The 21,079-nt window shown below is 43.8% G+C and overlaps 1 protein-coding gene across 8 annotated transcripts in view; it reads left to right on the plus strand.

The window, feature by feature from the left end:
* The first annotated feature begins 5,812 nt into the window (after positions 1–5,812).
* The window catches only part of LOC105489059 (DENN domain containing 4C), a 148,222-nt gene continuing 132,955 nt past the window's right edge, over positions 5,813–21,079 (plus strand). For 6 of the 8 annotated variants that reach the window (XM_071077832.1, XM_071077833.1, XM_071077834.1 and 3 more), the window contains exon 1: positions 5,813–6,220. The gene's annotated coding sequence lies outside the window, so the exon portion shown is untranslated. The remainder of the gene's footprint in view (positions 6,221–21,079) is intronic. The other 2 variants (XM_011753680.3, XM_071077838.1) reach the window with 2 other exon arrangements.

The raw sequence follows: 21,079 nt of genomic DNA on the forward strand, positions 1-21,079 counted from the left end.
CTCATGCCTGTAATCCTAGCACTTTGGGAGGCTGAGGCGGGCGGATCACCTAAGTTTGAGATAAGCCTGGCTAACATGGTAAAACCCCGTTTCTACTCAAAATACAAAAAATTAGCTAGGCATGGTGGCACACCCCTGTAATGCCAGCTACTCAGGAGGCTGAGGCATAAGAATCACTTGAACCTGGAGGTGGAAGTTGCACTGAGCCAAGATCGCACCACTGCACTCTAGTTTGGACAATAAGAGCGAAACTCCATCTCAAAAACAAAAAAAGGCCAGCTATGGGCAGCAGGTCTTATGTCTCAGATACTCATACAGACCATCTTCCTGCCCATTACTCCTTTCTCTGTTTTCCTCCCTCTGCTAACTCCCTGCTTTTCTTTATGACCTATTAAGATGCTGTTCTCAAGATCACTTACTCTCCTCCCACTCAAGATGAGGAGCCTCGTGATAGTCCTTCCCACTCCTTGCCCAGCCACATTTGGCTTGTAGGCCTAGAAAAGAAAGCTAGATAAAGAATGTGCTGAGTACCAAGGGACTCTAGCCCACTTTGATAATGCTGAGACAGAGTCCTAGCCAGATAAGATATGGGAGGGGAGCACAAAGAGAAGAGTGTGCTAACACTCCCTGTGAAGGGTAGGATATTCTGGGTCATTTAAATAGGAGATTTAGTGTTTAATAAAACAGATTCAGTGTTTGTTGATGTTCTTTTACTTAAAAATCTAAAACAGTGGCTAAGAATGCCTGCAGGTGTGAAGCACTGGGCCTTCAAATACTATGTTTTCTGAAATTAATGCGTTGGGGGACCAGAGCCAAATAACTCGCCAGTCTACCACATGCAGATTACACTTCGGAAAGTGGAGAACAGGCTTGAATTTTTATGCTGTGGAGGCTCTCCTAGGAAATCTCGAACAAGTTACTGTTTGGTGAGATAAAGAGCTATGTGACTTCTGAGGCTGACAATCAATCAATCAATCAATCAATCAATCAAAAGAACTTTGAAGTGAGTAATTTCTCCTCAATATCTAAATAGGAAATCACCAAAAATGAGACTGGGAGACTCTGGATAAGTCAGTAAATTTGGCTGGGCCTTAATTTCCTCATCTTATCAAATCAGTTAATTAGAATAGATGATCTCTAAAGATTGGAGTTCAGCTCCAAACTTCTGATTCCACAAAATACTTTAAAAAGAAACCTTTCTTATTACAGAAAAATTTAAAAAGCCATAAAAAGGAAAGGAACTCTGAGGTACCAATCACCCAACTTTCACATGTGTCTAATCTTTTTTACCCACCCCCTACCTACTCCCTTCTCTTTCCCGCACTCCTCCCCATCCCCCACGGATTATTTTGAAGCAAATCCTAGACATCATATGAAGCACAGTCTTAACAAATTTCTCTTTCATCAAAGGTGGTTTATAAATAACAGATGAGATAAAGTCAGTCTTTCCGGCCGGGAGCAGTGGTTCATGTCTGTAATAGCAGCACTTTGGGAGGTTGAGGTGGGCGGATCATGAGGTCAGGAGATCGAGACCATCCTGGCTAACATGGTGAAACCCCATCTCTACTAAAAATACAAAAAATTAGCTGGGCGTGGTGGCGGGCGCCTGTAGTCTCAGCTACTCGGGAGGCTGAGGCAGGAGAATGGCGTGAACCCAGCAGGTAGAGCTTGCAATGAGCTGAGATCGTGCCACTGCACTCCAGCCTGGGTGACAAAGCAAGACTCCGTCTCAAAAAAAAAAAAAAAAAAAGTCTTTCCACTTTTCCTAAATACTTTTTCTTATTGCAACTGTAAACATTATCATTATGGTATTAAAATAAGCTTGGATCAGCATTACAGGATGCCAAGTCATATGCTGAATGATCCAATCATATTCACTAAAAGAAGAGCTACCATTATTGAGCACTTGCTACCTTCCAGGTACTATTGTGTCTTGTTAGTTATGTGTTGTCATGTAACAAATCATCCCCAAATTTTGCAGCTGGAAAGAAGAAACATTTATTACCTCACAGTTTCTGTGAGTAAAGAATCCGGGAGTGGCTTAGCAGGGTGATCTGGATCAGGGTCTCTCAGGACGCTGCGATCAAGACGTTGGCTGAGGCCGTAATCATCTCGAGGCTCAGTTTGGGGAGGATCCACTTCTAATTTAAATCACGAGGAAATCTGATGGCATCGTAGCTAGTTTCCCCAAGAGCAAGCAATCCAAGAGGATGAGACAGAGAATTCAAGACTGAAGTCACAGTCTTTTATCATTTCATCCTGTTAAGAGATATCTCATCAGTTTTGAAGTACTCAGTGTGTTAGAAAACAGTCAATAATTTCACCCCACACTCAATAGGAGGGGATTACACAAGGGTATAAATAGCAGGAGGCAGGAATTGTTGTAGACCATACTGAGAGGCTGCCTATCACATGTGCTGATTATTGATTCCTGAACTGATGTGTTTAATATTTATGGCTTATTGTAAATTAATAAATGATCTTCTTTGTGAATATCATTCTACTTACTTTACAGATGAGGAAAAGTTAAGTACCTTACCCAAGGACAGAGTGAAAGAAAGTGAGGGAAGCATAGACTGATTAATGCCAGGCATTCATCAATTATTATTATTATACAGGCACCCACCACCACATCTGGCTAATTTTTGTATTTTTTTTTTTTTTGAGACGGAGTCTTGCTCTGTCGCCCAGGCTGGAGTGCAGTGGTGCGATCTCGGCTCACCGCAAGCTCTGCCACCCGGGTTCACGCCATTCTCCTGCCTCAGCCTCCCGAGTAGCTGAGACTACAGGCGCCCGCCACCACGCCTGGCTAATTTTTTGAATGTTTAGTAGAGACGGGGTTTCACTGTGTTAGCCAGGATGGTCTCGATCTCGTGACTCTGTGATCCGCCTGCCTCGGCCTCCCAAAATGCTGGGATTACAGGCAGGAGCCACCGCACCCAGTCTAATTTTTGTATTTTTAAGTAGAGGCGGGATTTCACCATATTGGTCAGGCTGGTCTCCAATTCCCGACCTCCAGTGATCCACCCGCCTCAGTCTCCCAAAGTGCTGGGAATACAGGCGTGAACCATGGCGCCCAGCCTTTATATTAAAATTTAAAACAAGACTGGGTACGGTGGCTCACACCTGGAATCCTAGCACTTTGGGTGGCCGGGAAGCAGGCGGATTGCTTGAGCTCAGTAGTTTGAGACCAGCCTGGGCAACGTGGCAAAACCCTGTCTCTACCAAAAAAAAAAGGAATACAATAAATTAGCCAGGCGTGGTGGCGCACGCCTGTAGTCCCAGCTACTTGGAAGGCTGAGGCAGGAGAATTGCTTCAGCCTGGGAGGTGGAGTTTGCAGTGAGCCAAAATGACACCATTGCACTCCAGCCTGGGCAACAGAGCAAGACTCTGTCTCAAGAAAAAAAAAAAAAAAAAATATATATATATATACACACACACACACACACACACATATATACACACACATAGATGTATATATATACATATATAAAAAACAAAATTTAAAATGAACTTATTTCAGTTCTGGGCCCCTAAGCATGCAATTGAGAAGGCTGCCACATCAAGAACTTTCAGATCTAAGAACAGTTAACTCAGATGAAAAATTAGTCCCAAAACATTCAAGTTCATTCTATGACATTTTTGGCAGAAAATGGCAGTGAAAAATCTATGGTAAATCTATAGGACGATTAAGATAGTGAGAAAAATTAAAGAAAATCCTAAGCCTTCCATTGCAAAGTGACAAAAATCAAGTCAAGTGGAAGAGAGATACCGGCTTCATCCATTTTTCATTTCCGTGGGTGCCATAAAAAGAGAGAAACAAACAAACAAAAACAAAAAAACTCTGAATCCCTGAGTGTTAATGAAATAAATGTACCCATTAAGAAATCTTGTCTTGGTTGGGCGCAGTGCATGTCTGTAATCCCCAGAGTTTTGGGAGGCTGAGGTGAGAGGACTGCTTGAGCTCAGGTGTTCAAGACTAGCCTGGGCAATATAGTGAGACTTTATATGTTCCCCTACCCCCCAAAAAAATTAGTGGGGTGTGGGTGGGTGGTTGGCACGGACCTACAGTCTCAGCTACTTGGGAGGCTGAGGTGGGAGGACTGCTTGAGCCCTGGAAGTCAAGGCTGCAGTGAACCCTGTTTGTGGCACTGCACTCCAGTCTGGGTGACAGAGGGAGACCCTGGGTCCAAAAAAAGGGGTGGGGGGCTGAAGAAATCTTATCTTTCCTAGTTGAGATGAGGAAAAATTAAAAACTATATATGTAAATAAAAGAAATCTTGTTTAATATTGCTTTAAAACTGTTAATTAATTTAGACTTGGGGAAGGAAGGAAAAGAAGTACACAAACTAAATTTTCTTTCTTTTTTTTTTTTGAGGCAGAGTTTTGCTCTTACTGCCCAACCTGGAGTGCAATGGTGCGATCTCCGCTCACTGCAACCTCCGCCTCCTGGGTTCAAGCCATTCTCCTGCCTTGGCCTCCCGAGTAGCTGGGATTACAGGCATGCACCACCACGCCCAGTGTTTTAGTAGAGACGGGGTTTCTCAATCTTGGTCCGGCTGGTCTCGAACTCTTGACGTCAGGGGATCCGCCCGCCTCAGCCTCCCAAAGTGCTGAGATTACAGGCGTGAGCCACCGCATCCGGCCCACAAGCTGGATTGTCAAGTTTCCAGGGGGCCCAAATTGGCTCCAAACTGTTATTAAATAAGCCTTATTTTTATTGCTGCGCATTTCTTCTGAAATCAATTCTGACTGCTTATATGGTTAGAAAAATAGTTTCTGCTATTGAATATAAAACTCAAATTATTCATGATATGCAATAAACTTCAGAAATAAATGGACAGCAGTACATTTATGACCTAGGTCTAATTTCACATTTTTATGCAAAAATACAGATGAAATAAGGAGAGTGTAATTCTCAGGAAAATAATCATTATGTATGTGGATACTCACCAGATGTGCAGAAATCTTACCAGTTCTGATTTTGACCTGCCATGGAATCTGAAGTCATTCGCCTTTTTTTTTCCCCCCAGAGGTAAAAAAGTTCTACTTCAAACCATTTCCTTCTTCCTAAATAACTACTGATTATTCTTTTTCATTTACTATAACTCAAAAACGTTGTTCAAAAATATCTTGCAAAATTTGCATTATAGCGAAACGACTCTGCAGGCGTCTGTGTCAATAATGAGGCTACTCTTAGGAGGCGTGAGGGTACTGACTATGTAAATAAGCGATTACTCCATTAGGAATTCCCATCCCCAAATCTGGGCCGAAGTAGCGACACCGAGTGCGGCCAGGGACTCACATGGTGCGCTGGAGCCAAGGGGTTTCGGGAAGCGCCAGCGCGCCGGTCTCTCTGGGGTCCCAGAGCCCCCTACTCATGCGTGGGAATTCCAGCTCCCACCCAGGGAAGGAATCTTCACGTATCTCCCGGCACTGTCCTCAGTAACCTTCAGCCACTCGACATCACTTTCCCTGTCTTTGAAAACTCGGAGAGAAGAAGCCGCCACCTGCCTGAGGCCAAGGCAATAAACCCATATTACACGCCGAGGCTGAGCCCCGCAGGAAGGGGTGCACAGCGACCTCCAGAGCGCTTTCTCCCCAGCTCTGTTTGTGCAGGCTCGGCCGCGCGAACGCGGAGGAGGGACTCGGAGGCCCACAGGACTCAGACCCCGCGCCCAGCCGGGGTCGCGCAGGGGTCGGGGGAGGGGAGCGGTGGCCGCGGGGCCTCGGACCCCGGGGGCGGGGCCTGAGCGCCGCCCCGCCCCCTCCTCTCCACGCCTTCTCCCCCCCCACCGCCCTTTTCCACCCGCCCCCGCAGGAGGAAAGGGACAGGGAGGAGGAAAGGAAAGTGCTGTTCTGTGGAAAGGGGCGGAAGGCGGGGGAGAAAAAGGGAACAGAAACATGGCGGTCAAGTCTTGGGACGGAGGCGCCGCGGGCAGTTCCTAGGCGACCCGCCGCCCGCACTGTTAGACGGCTCACAGCGCGGAGGTACCCGCGCGGGCCCGCGCTCCGGCCATTGCTCCTGGCTGTAGGCGGCGCCCCTCCGAGACCCTGCCCGCGAGGCGGCGCAGGCGCAGAGCGGACTGAGGTGGCGGCGGCCGCTGGAGCTAGTACCCCGCCCTGCCCTGCCGAGCGCGCCCAGGCCGCGGAACCGGTGCTTTCATGCCCCAGGAAGAAACCGTGTCGCGGTGGCGCTGACAGAGGACCAGGCAGCAGGTGAGGCTGCGGCGCGGGGCCTTTGGCGGAGGAAGCCTGAGCTGTGCCCTCGCGGGGCCTGCGCTCCAAGGCTGGGAGGGCGCCGGACAGGTAGAGCCGAGAAGGCAGAATTCCAAGTGGCCGGCCCGCGGGGGGTCGCCGAGGAGGCGGAGAGTGGCCGCGGCTGGCGTTCCTGGCCTAGTTTCTCCGCGGTTTCCGGGGGCGGGGAGTCCCCGGAGCCTGCGGGATGTGGTCGGGGAAAGGCTGCCCCTGGAGAGCCTCCCCGCGCCGCCCGGGCCCCTGAGAATCGTTTGCTTACAAGCGCGAGGAGTCTGGGCCCGGGGGACCGCCGGGGCGACGGCCGCCTGGGTGGGGGCAGGGGTGCGGAGGGAGCAGGATCGGGGGTTCCCAGAGGGGGTCGAGGCCGAGAGCACGTAGAGCTAGAGCCCGGGGTGGCGGGCCGTCTCGAGGGGGGTCGGGGGACTGAGAAGTCGGGGACAACGGGGAGGAGGGGGACCTGGGCAGGTGTCGCTGGTGAATTGAGGACATTTCCTCCTCTGTCTTACGCCGATCCTCAGGGCTTCTTTGTCGGGGATGACTTTTTAGGAAGGCAGGGTCCTTTTAACTCTGGAGTGACTAAACACAAAACCAAGGAATGAAGTCCTAGGGCTGACTTCTGTAAAGAGCTGTAACTTTTTCTGTTTTAAGAATGCTGTCGTTTTTTTTTTTTTTTTTTTTTTTCCTCCCCTTTTCTGCTTGATAGACCTTTTCCCTCTCGAAGACCGTCTTGTATCTGCACTAAAAAGGAATGACCCAGTTTTTAAATAGTACCCCCTTCTCCCCTTATGTATGTTTGTCACACTGGAAAATTTAGGGTAGTTACCGCAGTTATTGTGCAAATGTGAGGGAAAGTGTCATTTCCAGTAGTGAACCCTCAGCTGTCTCTGTGCCTCCGAGATACTGTCAAGCGTTGTAACCTGAGAAATTCACCCACTGAGCCTGCTTAATTGTGTGCAAACCCGTGTTGAGGCATTCTTCCCAGGCCCTAATTTACGTAGGAATAGGTTTTCCCTTCCGGTCTGGGTATAATGAGAGGGGAGAACGTTAGTGCTAAGGCACTGAGTTCTGGATAAATACTTGATTTGATGTGATCGTGTGTATTACTCTATCAGAAATGCAGAGCATTGTATGATTTTTCTGTGTACACGCGATAAGAGCAATATTAGTTGCAAAAGGAAATTTTCATCTCTGAACATTAAAGGTATCCTTTATCCTTATTCTTGGATATAACACGAAAAAAAGAAACTATATTTTGTCCTGTCCTTTGTATTACTGTTAAAGAGTTGGTATCTGCCTTCTTGCTATGAGACTGGAAAGTCGGCAGTGAACTTAGATTTGTATTCATGAACATGATCTGCCTCTCTTATAGGCTTGCTGTGACTTTTTTTTTTCCTCCAGTAATGGCAAAGGGTTTTCTGCCGCTCAATCCACACTTTCCTCCGTTTTATTATCTCCGTTGACCATTTTGCAAAATAGTTTATTGAGATTAGGGGTCTGATCTTTCGTATGACCTGTTTTAGTGAACTGATCATATGCGACTTGACTTTGGCCAGTAGTACCTCGTTCAGTGTACAGTACTACTATTTAGACTTACTGATTTGGATAATAGGAAAGCTATAATGTTAGAAATGTTGTCCTTGTATATTGGAGAAATTTTGAAGTTGCATATTGGAGTAATTTACTCCTGTATGCTTCGTAAATGAGTGCATTCTATTGTCGAGAGTAAATACAGTATTTTGTAGTGTAAACTTAAGCTTTTAGCTGAGGAAATTGGCAACATAGTTGGAGTGTGGAGACTATTCTTAAAACGCAGATGTTTTAAATTACAAGGAACTGTAGTGATGTGTAGGCTGTAACAGTTCCTGGTGCCAAATTTGGGAGATATTTGGTTGAGGTGCTTTCTATAAAGAAACATACTAAGTATCTGCAATAAAAGCGAATTTGTAGCTATACACAAAGGATTTTACATTATAAATAATAACTCAATAAGGCACCTTTCTTTGCTCTTTGTGTATCTGCCAGTTAAGACCAAAACATCTCATATTTTCATTGCAGTTTCCTGCCAAAACAAATACTGATTTTGCATGGGCTTTGCTGCTCAGTTTGAAAGCTAGGGGAATCTCTCAGAGCCTATTCTGGTTCTGGAGGCTTCCTGGCTAAAAAAAAAGAAAAAAATTGAAAGCTAGGTTTCAGTCATATGCTTGCACCTGAAGTACAGGTTATAAAATAAAAAAGAAAGTTGCCGAGTCAGTGGCAGGTTGTTTCATTTGTTCTTTTGATTTGCAAAACGAATTTCTGTCGTAATTTGAATTTCCAATATAATATGTTTGTTGAATAGCAAGGGCAAATTAGTTTTCATAATAACTGATTTAAAATGTTAATTTTGTTTATACTGGTGCCACAGGTTGTCAGTTTGACAGACGTAGTAAAGGGATGCCTTGTTGGAATGGGAAATTCCTTTTTAACAGCTAAAATTTGGGGAAAGGATTTTGCATAGTACAGCTGGTGTAAAACAATAGGTCTTTAGCATCAGATTGTAGGATATTCCAAAATTAGGCAGTTTTATTATTTGAAATTTAAAACTTAGTATTTTGCAGGAAGAAGTTTAAAGCTTTAAAACATTTTCTACCTATATAAGTATGTGGATGTAATAGAGCTTAATACGGTATTTGAAACTGTTTTTTTTTTTTGTTTTTTTTTTTTTTGCGATGTCTCGCTTCCTCACCCAAGCTGGGGTGCAGTGGTGCGATCTCGGCTCATTGCAACCTCTGCCTCCCAGATTCAAGTGATTCTCCTGCCTCTGCCTCACAGATTCAAGCGATTCTCCGGCCTCAGCCTCCCGAATAGCTGGGATTACAGGCGCCCGCCACCACGGCTGGCTAGTTTTTGAAATTTTAGTAGAGAAGGGGTTTCACTATGTTGGCCAGGCTGGTCTCGAACGCCTGATGTCAGGTGATCCACCCACCTAGGCCTCCGAAAGTGCTGGGATTATAGGCGTGAGCCACCATGCCCAGCCTTTGAAAACTTTTTATTGGAAAAAATGTAACATGATTAAAAGAAATTCAAAAGAAAAAATTTAAATTACTGTCACCTAACACTTATATTTTTCTGTACTCTAGTCCTGTTATTCTTCTATAATATAGTAGTAATGTAATATTCTAATCCTACCTGTGCTTGTGTATAATTCTGTGATTAATGTTGATATAATTGTCTTTAAATTTAACATGCTTTCCCTGTTGCTGTATATTACTGTTATTTTATGGCTTTTAATAGTCCAAAGTTTTATTTACTGCCTTAGTTTATTTAACCATTTCCATATCTTAACATTTTAGTAATTCCACTTTTTTACTCGGATTATTATTACTATTATTATTTTTTTGAGACGGAGTCTCGCTCTGTCACCCAAGCTGGAGTGCAGTGGCGCTATCTTGGCTCACTGTAACCTCCACCTCCCAGGTTCAAGCGATTCTGCTGTCTTGCCCTCCTGAGTAGCTGGGACTACAGGCACGTGCTACCATGCCTGGCTAATTTTTTTTTATTTTTAGTAGAGACGGGGTTTCACCGTGTTAGCCAGGGTGGTCTTGATCTCCTGACCTCGTGATCCACCCGCCTCAGCCTCCCAAAGTGCTGGGATTACAGGCATGAACCACCACACCCGGCTGTTTTTTTTTGACAGGGTCTCACTTTGTCACCCGGGCTAGAGTGCAGTGCATCTCAGCTCACAGCAGCCTCTACCTCCTGGGTTCAAGTGATCCTCCTGCCCTAGCCCCCCTAATAGCCGGGGCTACAGGTGCACGCGCACGTGCGTGCATCACCACACTTGGCTAACTTTTTGTATTTTTTGTAGAGACAGGGTTTTGCCATATTGCCCAGGGTGTTCTTGAACTCCTAAGCTCAAGCACTTCACTGGCCTCAGCCTCACAAAGTGCTAGGATTACAAGCGTGAGCCACTGTGCCTGGCCCATACATTTTCACTCTTAAAATAATGCTATAATGAAATTGTTTTGCTAATATGATGGTCCATAGGTCTATACCAAATTACTTTTTGAAATTTTGGGAAAGTCAACTTTCTTTTCTTTTTTTTCCTTTTTTTTTATGAGGTGGAGTCTTGCTCTTGTCACCCAGGCTGGAGTGCAATGGCATGATCTCGGCTCACTGCAGCCTCCGCCTCCCGGGTTCAAGAGATTCTCCTTGTCTCAGGGTCCTGAGTAGCTGGGATTACAGATGCCTGTCACCACACCCAACTAATTTTTGTATTTTTAGTAGAGACGGGATTTTGCCGTGTTGGCCAGGCTGGTCTTGAACTCCTGACCTCAGGTGATCCATCCGCCTCGGCCTCCCAAAGTGCTGGGATTACAGGCGTGAGCCACCACACCTGGCCGAAAGTCACCTTTTTTTGAATTACTTTCTTTGTGGTGGATCATTAGGGCTGCTACAATATAGTATTTAATTGAGAACTGAATTGAAACAAGGCGAAAGACTGTAGATGTGCATGTATGACTTGAATTCGTTGAGAGAAAATCAAAATATAAATTCATAATTCTGTTAATGACTTGCTACTAGTTTGTGTACATTAACTTTTATGATATAAGTAGTGTAATTCTTATACTTCAGTAATATTGTGGGGCTTAAATGTTTTTAAGTGTTCTTTGTTTCAATCAAACCTAATTATCTACAAATCCAGATTTATTGTCCGTTGGTTTACAGAAGAGTCATCTTATATATTTTTGTAATATATTAATTTGTTTTTGTAATATTTAAAGGCTGTCCTTGAATCGAGTTTTTTCTTTGATATGTTTTTATTTCTTTTTTTTTCATTTTTTTAGCTAGGAGATATTCTTATCTGATAATCTAGTTTTTTACTGTGTATATGTACAGTTCAGTTATCTCTTAATTTAGGGATTCTTGGATCCTGAAAGCATAAATGTTATAAATCTTTTTTTAAATTACGGAAAGGAGGATCTATTAAAGAGGTACTTTTCTATCTGCTAGAAATAATAAGACGAATGATATAAAAAAGTGACTAGTAAGGTCTAATAGTTAAACAGTCCTGTAAATAAGCACCTTAACTATAGCACAGCAAATACAGAATAGAGCAAAATATGCTGCAGGAGCAGAGGGAAACACTTGTGTAGTATGGATTAGAGAAGGTTTGCATAGAATAAGACATCTGATTAAAAACTTACAAATGGCTGTAAAAAGGCATAAAGGAATGAAAAAAATGTGATGAAGTTTATTAAAATGCAAGTAATTTAGAGGGAGTGGGTGCTAAGCTGGAGAGTAAAGAGAGGCTATGTCATGAAAGGTCTTACAGTCAAGTGAGAAATTGAGACTCTATATTGTAGAGAACAGGGAAACATTGGAAGATTTAAGCTGTTAAATATTTTGGCTCCGTTATGAAGGAGGGGTTGGGAGAACAGTTTGAGTGAGGCTGCAGGTTCATGATCCAGAACATCTTGAAGGCACCTAGATGTGAATTGAGAACAGCGGTGGTAGGGATAGAAAAAAATGGATAGACTTGAGAACTGTTACATAATACAAACATTTCCTATGGCCCACAGGCCATGTCACTTTAGCCTTACCTTCTTCCCCATGTGCACCTGCCACACCAGTCTACTTTCAAGTTTTTTCCCTCAGAGCCTTTGCATATATACTATTCCATTTGCATGCTACTTTTTCTAAAAGATCATTTCTGGTCCTATTCCAGCATCTTGCTGTTTTAATCTGTAGAATTTCTTTCTTTTTCTTCCTTTTTCACATTTGTTCCTCATATTAATTGGGCAATTATAGGCAATTTGACTATTTTTGTTTGAGACGGAGTTTTGCTTTTGTCTCCCAGGCTGGAGTCCAGTGGTGCTATCTTGGCTCACTGCAACCTCAATCTCCCATGCTCAAGTGATTCTCCTGCCTCAGCTTACTGAGTAGCTGGGATTACAGGCGCCCACCACCATGCCCAGCTAATTTTTGTATTTTTAGTAGAGATGGGGTATCACCATGTTGGCCAGCTGGTCTCGAACTCCTGACCTTAGGTGATCCATCCACCTCGGCTTCCAACTTTTTTGTGTTTTGTAAGTTTGGGTCTATTTCTGGTTTCTTCTGTCTAATTGGTCTGTATGTCTATTCTTATACCAATACTATTTATTACTTTATTTCTTTTTTCTTTTTTTCTTTTTTTTTTTTTTGAGACGGAGTCTTGCTCTGTTGCCCAGGCTGGACTGCAGTGGCCGGATCTCAGCTCACTGCAAGCTCCGCCTCCAGGGTTTACGCCATTCTCCTGCCTCAGCCTCCCGAGCAGCTGGGACTACAGGCGCCCGCCACCTCGCCTGGCTAGATTTTTGTATTTTTTAGTAGAGACGGGGTTTCACCGTGTTAGCCAGGATGGTCTCGATCTCCTGACCTCGTGATCCGCCCGTCTCGGCCTCTCAAAGTGCTGGGATTACAGGCTTGAGCCACCGCGCCCGGCCCTTTTTTTTCTTTTTAAATTTTCTTTTTTTTATTTTGAGATGGAGTTTTGCCTTTGTCACCTAGGCTGGAGTGCAATGGTGCGATCTTGGCTCACTGGAACCTCTGCCCCCCGGGGTTCAAGCGATTCTCCTGCCTCAGCCTCCCAAGTAACTGGGATTACAGGAACCAGCTACCACACCTGGCTAATTTTTGTATTTTTAGTAGAGATGGGGCCAGAGGTTGGCCAGGCTGGTCTTGAACTCCTGACCTCAGGTGATCCACCCACTTCGGCTTTCTAGTGTGCTGTGATTTTAGGCTAGAGCCACCGCGTCCAGCCCCAGCACTGTTTTTGTAATTTCCATTTTACAAGTCTTGTAGATACTTTGTTCAATTTATCCCTAAGCACTTTATTTTAATTTTTTGTGTTGTCTCTTGCTAGTCATATTGTATTTTTAGGTTTCTTTTCCCAGTTTGTTGATAGTATGTAGGAATACAACTGAATCTTTTGTATATTTACTTTTTATTGTTATATCATTAAATTCACTTTTTAGTTGTGACAGGTTTTTTTTTGAGACGGAGTTTTGCTCTCGTTGCCCACGCTGGAGTGCAATGGCACGATCTCGGCTCACTGCAACCTCTGCCTCCCGGGTTCAAGGGAGTCTCCTCTCCTGCCTCAGCTTCCTGAGTAGCTGGGATTACAGGTGCGCACCACCACACCCAGCTAATTTTTTGTATTTTTAGTCGAGATGGGGTTTCGCCATGGCCAGGCTGGTCTTGCACTCCTGACCTCAGGTGATCCGCCTGCCTTGACCTCCCAGAGTGCTGGGATTACAGGAGTGAGCCAACAACTTTTAGGTTTCTTAGGATTTTTTTGTTGTTGTTTTGTTTTTGAGGCAGAGTCTCACTCTGTCACCCAGACTGGAGTTCAGTGGTTTGATCGCGGCTCACTGCAACCTCTGCCTCCCAGGTTCAAGCAATTCTCCTGCCTCAGCCTCCCAAGTAGCTGGGACCACAGCCTTGTGCCACCACACCGGGCTAATTTTTGTGTGTGTATGTTTTTAGTAGAGACAGGGTTTCACCTTGTTAGCCAGGGTGGTCTCGATCTCCTCACATCGTGATCCGCCCGCCTCGACCTCCCAAAGTGTTGGAATTGCAGGCGTGAGCCACCGCACCTAGCAGGATTTTCTTTTCTTTTCTTTTCTTTTTTGAGGCGGAGTCTCGCTGTGTTGCCCAGGCTGGAGTGCAGTGGCCGGATCTCAGCTCACTGCAAGCTCCGCCTCCCGGGTTTACGCCATTCTCCTGCCTCAGCCTCTGGAGTAGCTAGGACTACAGGCGCCAGCCACCTCCCCCGGCTAGTTTTTTTGTATTTTTTAGTAGAGACGGGGTTTCACCGTGTTAGCCAGGAAGGTCTCGATCTCCTGACCTCATGATCCGCCCGTCTCTGCCTCCCAAAGTGCTGGGATTACAGGCTTGAGCCACCGCGCTCGACCAGGATTTTCTTTATACACAATCATTTCTGCAGAGAAAGCCAGTTGTACTTACTTATTTCCAATCTGTATACCATTTTTTTCCTACCTGTTGCCTCTGGCTAGATTAATGCTGTCCACTAGAAATATAAACCAAGTATGTAATTTAAATTTTATAGTACCCCCACACTAAAAAAGTAGCAATAAGAGAAATTAAATTTAATGTATTTTTAATTTTACTACATCCAAAATATTCTTCAATATGCGTAGTAATTTCCTAGGGCTGCCATAGTAAATTACTGCAAAGTGGGTGGTTTCTAACAGCATAAATTTATTTTCTGACAGTTCTGGAAAGTAGAAATATGAGGTTATAGTGTTGGGAGAGCTGTGCTCCCAGTGTAGGCTCTAGGGAAGACCCCTCCTTGACTCTTCCTCTATTTCTTTCTTTTTTTTTTTTTTTGAGATAGAGTGTCACTCTTTGGAGTGCAATGGCGTGATCTCAGCTCACCGCAACCTGTGCCTCCTGGATTCAAGCGATTCTCCTGCCTCAGCCTCCCAAGTAGCTGGGATTACAGGCATGCACCACCATGCCCGGCTAGTTTTGTATTTTTAGTAGAGACAGTGTTTCTCCATTTTGGTCAGGCTGGTCTTGAACTCCCGATCTCAGGTGATCTGCCCGCCTTGGCCTCCCAGAGTGCTGAGATTATAGGCTTGAGCCACCGCGCCCAGCTTCTTCTTATTTCTAGTGGTTGCTATATAGGAACTAGTTAGGTTTTCTCTTTCTCTTTTTTTTTTGGAGACAATTTCGCTGTTGTTGCTCAGGCTGGAGTGCAATGACGTGATCTTGGCTCACTGCAACCTCTGGACCCCGGGTTCAAGTGATTCTCCTGCCTCAGCCTCCTAAGTAGCTGGGATTATAGGCATGTGCGACCATGCCCATCTAATTTTATATTTTTAGTAGAGATGGGGTTTCACTATGTTGGTCAGGCTGGTCTCGAACTCTTGACCTCAGGTGATCCACCCGCCTTGGCCTCCCAAAGTGTTGGGATTGCAGGCGTGAGCCACATTGCCTAGCCTATAATAGTCATTTGTTCTTTTTTTAATGTCTAGAGGATCTGTAGCAATATGCCTTCTATTATTGCTCATATTGGTTATTCCAGCTTCTTGCTTTTTCCTTAATCTAGACATACTGATATGTATTGCTATTTCTTTTTTTTTTTTTTTTTTTTTTTTGAGACGGAGTCTCGCTCTGTTGCCCAGGCTGGAGTGCAGTTGCCGGATCTCAGCTCACTGCAAGCTCTGCCTCCCGGGTTTATGCCATTCTCCTTCCTCAGCCTCCCGAGTTGCTGGGACTACAGGCGCCCGCCACCTCGCCCGGCTAGCTTTTTGTATTTTTTAGTAGAGACAGGGTTTCACCGTGTTAGCCAGGATGGTCTCGATCTCCTGACCTCGTGATCCGCCCATCTCGGCCTCCCAAAGTGCTGGGATTACAGGCTTGAGCCACCACGCCCGGCCTATTGTTATTTCTTATTTTAAATTTTATCGATTTCTGCATTTTATTATTTTTTTCTTCTACTTCCTCTTGGTTTAGTCTGCTTTTTTCCCTGAGCATCTTGAGGTGGACATTTATGTCATTGATTTTAGAACTTTCTTCTTTTCTCATACAAGTGCTTAAAGCTGTGAATTTCCTTCTAAATACTGTTTAGCCACATATCATAAATGGATTTCTTATTTTCGTTCAGTTCAAAATATTGGCTAATTTCTTTTGCAGTTTCTTTTTTGATCAGGGGTTATTTAGGAGACTTATTTTCTAAATACTGGAGAATTTTATATAGTATCTTTATATTCATGATTTTGAGTTTAATTCCATTGTAGTCAGAGAACATGCTGCATAGTTTCTATTATTATTATTTATTTTGAGATGGAGTCTTGCTCTGTCACCCAGGCTAGAGTGCAGTGACACTCCCCATCTCTACTAAAAATACAAAAATTACTCACTGCAACCTCCACCTCCCAGGTTCAAGCAATTCTCCTGTCTCAGCCTCCCAAGTAGCTGGGATTACAAGCGCACGCCACCATGCCTGGCTAATTTTTGTTTCACCATGTTGGCCAGGCTAGTCTTGAACTCTTGACCTCAGGTGTTACGCCCGCCTTGGCCTCCCAAAGTCCTGGGATTACAGGCGTGAACCACCGTGCCTGGCCAACTTACATTCTTTAAAGTATTTCCAGGCTTGTTTTATGGTCCAGCATATGGTTTATCTTGGTGAATGTTCTATGTGTGCTTGCAAAGATGGTTTATCTTGCTGTTGTTGGGTGCAGTGTTCTAAAAATAACAATTATGTCAAGTTGGTTAATAATGTTCTTCATATCTTACATATTCTTAATAATGTTCTGTTTACTTTTCTGTGAATTATTGCATCAATGAGGAGTGTTGAACTCCCTATGATTGTGGATCTGTATTTCTCCTTTCAGTTATGTCAATTTTTGCTGCATGCACTTTGATGCTCTCGTTAGATGTACACAGTCATAAGTAATTTAACTAGGGGGATACATTCTGAGGAATGCATCATTGGGCAATTTCTTTATTGTGCGAGCATCATATAGTGTACTTACATGATCCTAGATGGTGTAGCGTGCTACACATGTAGGCTATAGCCTATAGCCTATTGCTCCTAGGCTACAAACCTGTACAACATATTACTGTACTGAATACTCTAGGCAGTTATAACACAATGGTGAATATTTGTGTATCTAAACATAGAAAAGGTACAATAAAAATATAGTGTAAAAGGGCCGGGCACCAGGCACCGTGGCTCACGCCTGTAATCCCAGCACTTTGGGAGCCTGAGGTGGGTGGATCACGAGGTCAGGAGTTTGAGACTAGCCTGGCCAACATAGTGAAACCCCATCTCTACTAAAAATACAAAAATTAGCCCAGCATAGTGGTGGGTGCCTGTAGTCCCAGCTCCTCAGGAGGCTGAGGCAGGAGAATCGCTTGAACCTCGGACACGGAGCTTGCAGTGAGCCGAGATCATGCGACTGCACTCCAGCTTGGGCAACAGAATGAGATTTTGTCAAAAAAAAAAAAAAAAGGGCCGGGCATAGTTGCTCACACCTGTAATCCCAACACTTTGAGAGGCTGAGGCAGGCAGATCACTTTAGGTCAGGAGTTTGAGGCCAACCTGGCCAACATGGTGAAACTGTGTCTCTACTAAAAATACAAAAATTAGCCTGGTATGGTGGCAGATGACTGTAATCCCAACTATTTGAGAGGCTGAAGTAGGAGAATTGAACCCAGGAGGTAGAGGTTGCAGTGAGCCGAGATCACGCCACTGCACTCCAACCTAGGTGACAGAGTGAGACTTTGTCTTAAAACAGAACGGAACACAACAGAACACAGAACAGAACGGAACAGAGAACAGAACAGATATGAAAGGTAAACATGGTGCACCTATAATAGGGCACTTACCATGAGAGGACCTTGCAGGAGTGGAAGTTGCTCTGAGTGAATCAGTGAATGAGGGGTGGTGAATGAATGTGAAGGCCTGGGATATTACTGTACCTTACTGTACACTTAATGAACAATGTACAGCTAGTCTACACTAAATTCATCAAATTTTTTCTTTGATCAATAGTAAATTAACTTTAGCTTATTGTAACTTTTTGACTTTATAAACTTTAAAATGTTTATTTTTTGACTCTTGTAACAACACTTAAATACAAACACATTATACAGCTGTACAAAAGTATTTTTCTTTAAATTCTTATTCTGTAAGTTTTTTCTATTTAAAAATTTTTAATTTTTTTTTTTTTTTTTTTTTTTTTTTGAGACAGAGTCTCGCTCTGTCACCCAGGCTGGAGTGCCGTGGCCGGATCTCGGCTCACTGCAAGCTCCGCCTCCCGGGTTCACACCATTCTCCTGCCTCAGCCTCCCGAGTAGCTGGGACTACAGGCGCCCGCCACCTCGCCCGGCTAGTTTTTTGTATTTTTTAGTAGAGACGGGGTTTCACTTCACCGTGTTAGCCAGGATGGTCTCCATCTCCTGACCTCGTGATCCGCCCGTCTCGGCCTCCCAAAGTGCTGGGATTACAGGCGTGAGCCACTGCGCCCGGCCAAATTTTTAATTTTTTTAACCTTTTTTTAAAAAATGAAATTTTTTTTAGAGATAGAGTCTCGCTATGTTGCTTAGGCTGACCTCCAACTCCTGGGTTCAAATGATTCTCTGGCCTCAACCTCTGGAGGTGCATGCTACTGCATCTGGCCTTTTTTTTCGTTTTTCTTTTTTTTTTTTTTACTTTTTAAACTTTTTTGTTGGAAATGAAGACATAAGCACACACATTAGCCTAGGGCCCACACAAGGTCAGGATTGTCAATATCAATGTCTTGCACCTTCATATCTTGTCCTACTGGAAGGTCTTCAGGGGCAATATTCACGTGGATCGGTCTGGACTACCTCCTGAAGGAACCTGCCTGAGGCTGTTTTTAGGTAGCTTTTAAAAAACATAAGTAGAATGGTGACTCTCGCCTGTAATCCCAGCACATTGGGAGGCTGAGGTGGGAAGATGGCTTGAGCTCAGGAGATTGGGACCAGCCTGGGCAACACAGTAAGTCCCCATCTAAAAAAAAAAAAAAAAAAGTAAGTAGAAGCAGTATACTCTAAAATGATATTTAAAAGTATGACATAGGTTGGGTGTGGTGCCTCACGCTTGTAATCCCACTGCTTTGGGAATCTGATATGGGTGGATCACTTGAGCCCAGGAGTTTGAGACCAGCCTGGGCAACAGGTATCCACCATTAAAGTATTGTGCCAAATAGTTTCACCTCCATGAGATTATTCTACTTCAGCTCTTCAGCCCTCTCTGCCTTTCCGCAAGCCCTTGGCAACCACCGTTTTTTAACTATTTCTATAGTTTTACCTTTTCTGGAATGTCTTATAATTGAAATCATCTAGTATGTAGCCTTTCCGGACTAGCTTTTTTCACTTAGCAATATACATTTAAGGGTCCTTTACATCATTTTGTGATTGGCTAGCTCATTTATTTTTATTGCTAAATAATCCATTGTATGGATATATTACAGTTTGTTTATCTGTTCACCTATCAGAGGACATCCTTGGTTCCAGGTTTTGGTGATTACGAATAAAGCTGCTTATGATCATTGTGTGTAGGTTTTGTGTGACTATAAGTTTTTAAATCAATTTGGATAATCAAATACTTCAGGAATGTGATTGCTAGATCATATGGTAGGCCTGTATTTAGCTTTGTAAGAAACTGCCAAACTGCCTTCCAAAAGGGCTGTTTTATTTTGTATTTCCATCAGCAGTGAATGTTAAGAGTTCCTGTTGTTCGCATTTTCATTCCTATTTGGTATTGTCAGTTTATTTGATTGTAGCTATTCTAATAGGTGTGTATTGGTATCTCATTGTCCTTCCTTCCTTCCTTCCTTCCTTCCTTCCTTCCTTCCTTCCTTCCTTCCTTCCTTCCTTCCTTCCTTCCTTCCTTCCTTTTCTTCTTTCCTTTCTTTCCTTTCTTTCCTTTCTTTCCTTTCTTTCTGAGATGGAGTCTCGATTTGTCAACCAGGCTGGAGTGCAATGGTGAGATCTCGGCTCACTGCAACCTCTGCCTCCTGGGTTCAAGCGATTCTCCTGCCTCAGCCTTCTGAGTAGCTGGGACTACAGGCGCATGCCACCACGCCTGGCTAATTTTTGTATTTTTAGTAGAGACGGGGTTTCACCATATTGGCCAGGCTGGTCTCGATCTCCTGACGTCATGATCCACTCGCCTCAGCCTCCCAAAGTGTTGAGATTACAGGCGTGAGCCACCTTGCCTGGCCTAAGTTTTTCCTTTTTAAAATTAGCTTTATTGAGATATAATTTACACACCGTAAAATTCACCTATTTAAAGGGGGTATCTCGATGTTTTCCAGTATATTTACAGTTTTGCAATCTTTCGCATAATCTAATTTTAAAGCATTTCAATCACCCCAGAAAGAACCCTTGTATACATTAGCAATCACTCTCCAATCCTTCTCTCCTGGATCCCTAGCCCTAAGCAACCACTAATTTATTTTCTGTCTTTGTATATTTGCCTATTTTGGACATTTCATAGAAATGAAGTCATACAATATGTGATCTTTTGTAACTGGCTTCTTTCATTTGGGATAGTGTTTTTCAGGTTCACCCATGTTGTAGTATGTATCACTCCTTCATTCCTTTTTTAAAAATTTCTGGCAAAATTCACATAACATGAAATTTGCCATTTTAACCACTTAAAATATGTAATTCAGTGGTGTTCAGTACATTCACAGTGTCATGCAAGTATTACCACAGACTAAATGTTCCCAAACATTTTCATCATCTTAAAAGGAAACCCTGTACCCTTTAAGCAGTCTCTCCCCATTCCCAGTCTCATAGTGCCTGCCACCCAGTAATCTGTTTTCTCTATGGATTTGCCTATTCTGGATATTCCTATAAGTGCACTTATGCAATGTGTGACCTTTTGGGTTCAGCTTCTTTCACTTAACATAATGCTTTCTAGGTTCAGTAGTACTTCATTCCTTTTTATGGCTGAATAATACTATATTCTATAGAAACACCACATTTTGTCTGTCTTGATTTGATGGACATTTACATTGTTTCTACCTTTTGGCTATTCTGAATAGTACTGCTATGAACATTTACATACAGATTTTTTTGTTTGTTTTTGAGACGAGGTCTGGCTCTGTCACCCAAACTGGAGTACAGTGGCACAGTCGTGGCTCACTGCAGCCTCGACCTTCCAGGCTCAGTGATCTTCCTGCCTTAGCCTCCTGAGTAGCTGGGACTGTGGATTTACACCACCACATCTGGGTAATTAAAAAAAATTTTTTTTTGTATAGTTAGGGTCTTACTGTGTTGTCCGGGCTGGTCTTT

Source organism: Macaca nemestrina, chromosome 14 (genome assembly GCF_043159975.1).
Source record: "Macaca nemestrina isolate mMacNem1 chromosome 14, mMacNem.hap1, whole genome shotgun sequence".
Lineage (NCBI taxonomy): Eukaryota > Metazoa > Chordata > Mammalia > Primates > Cercopithecidae > Macaca > Macaca nemestrina.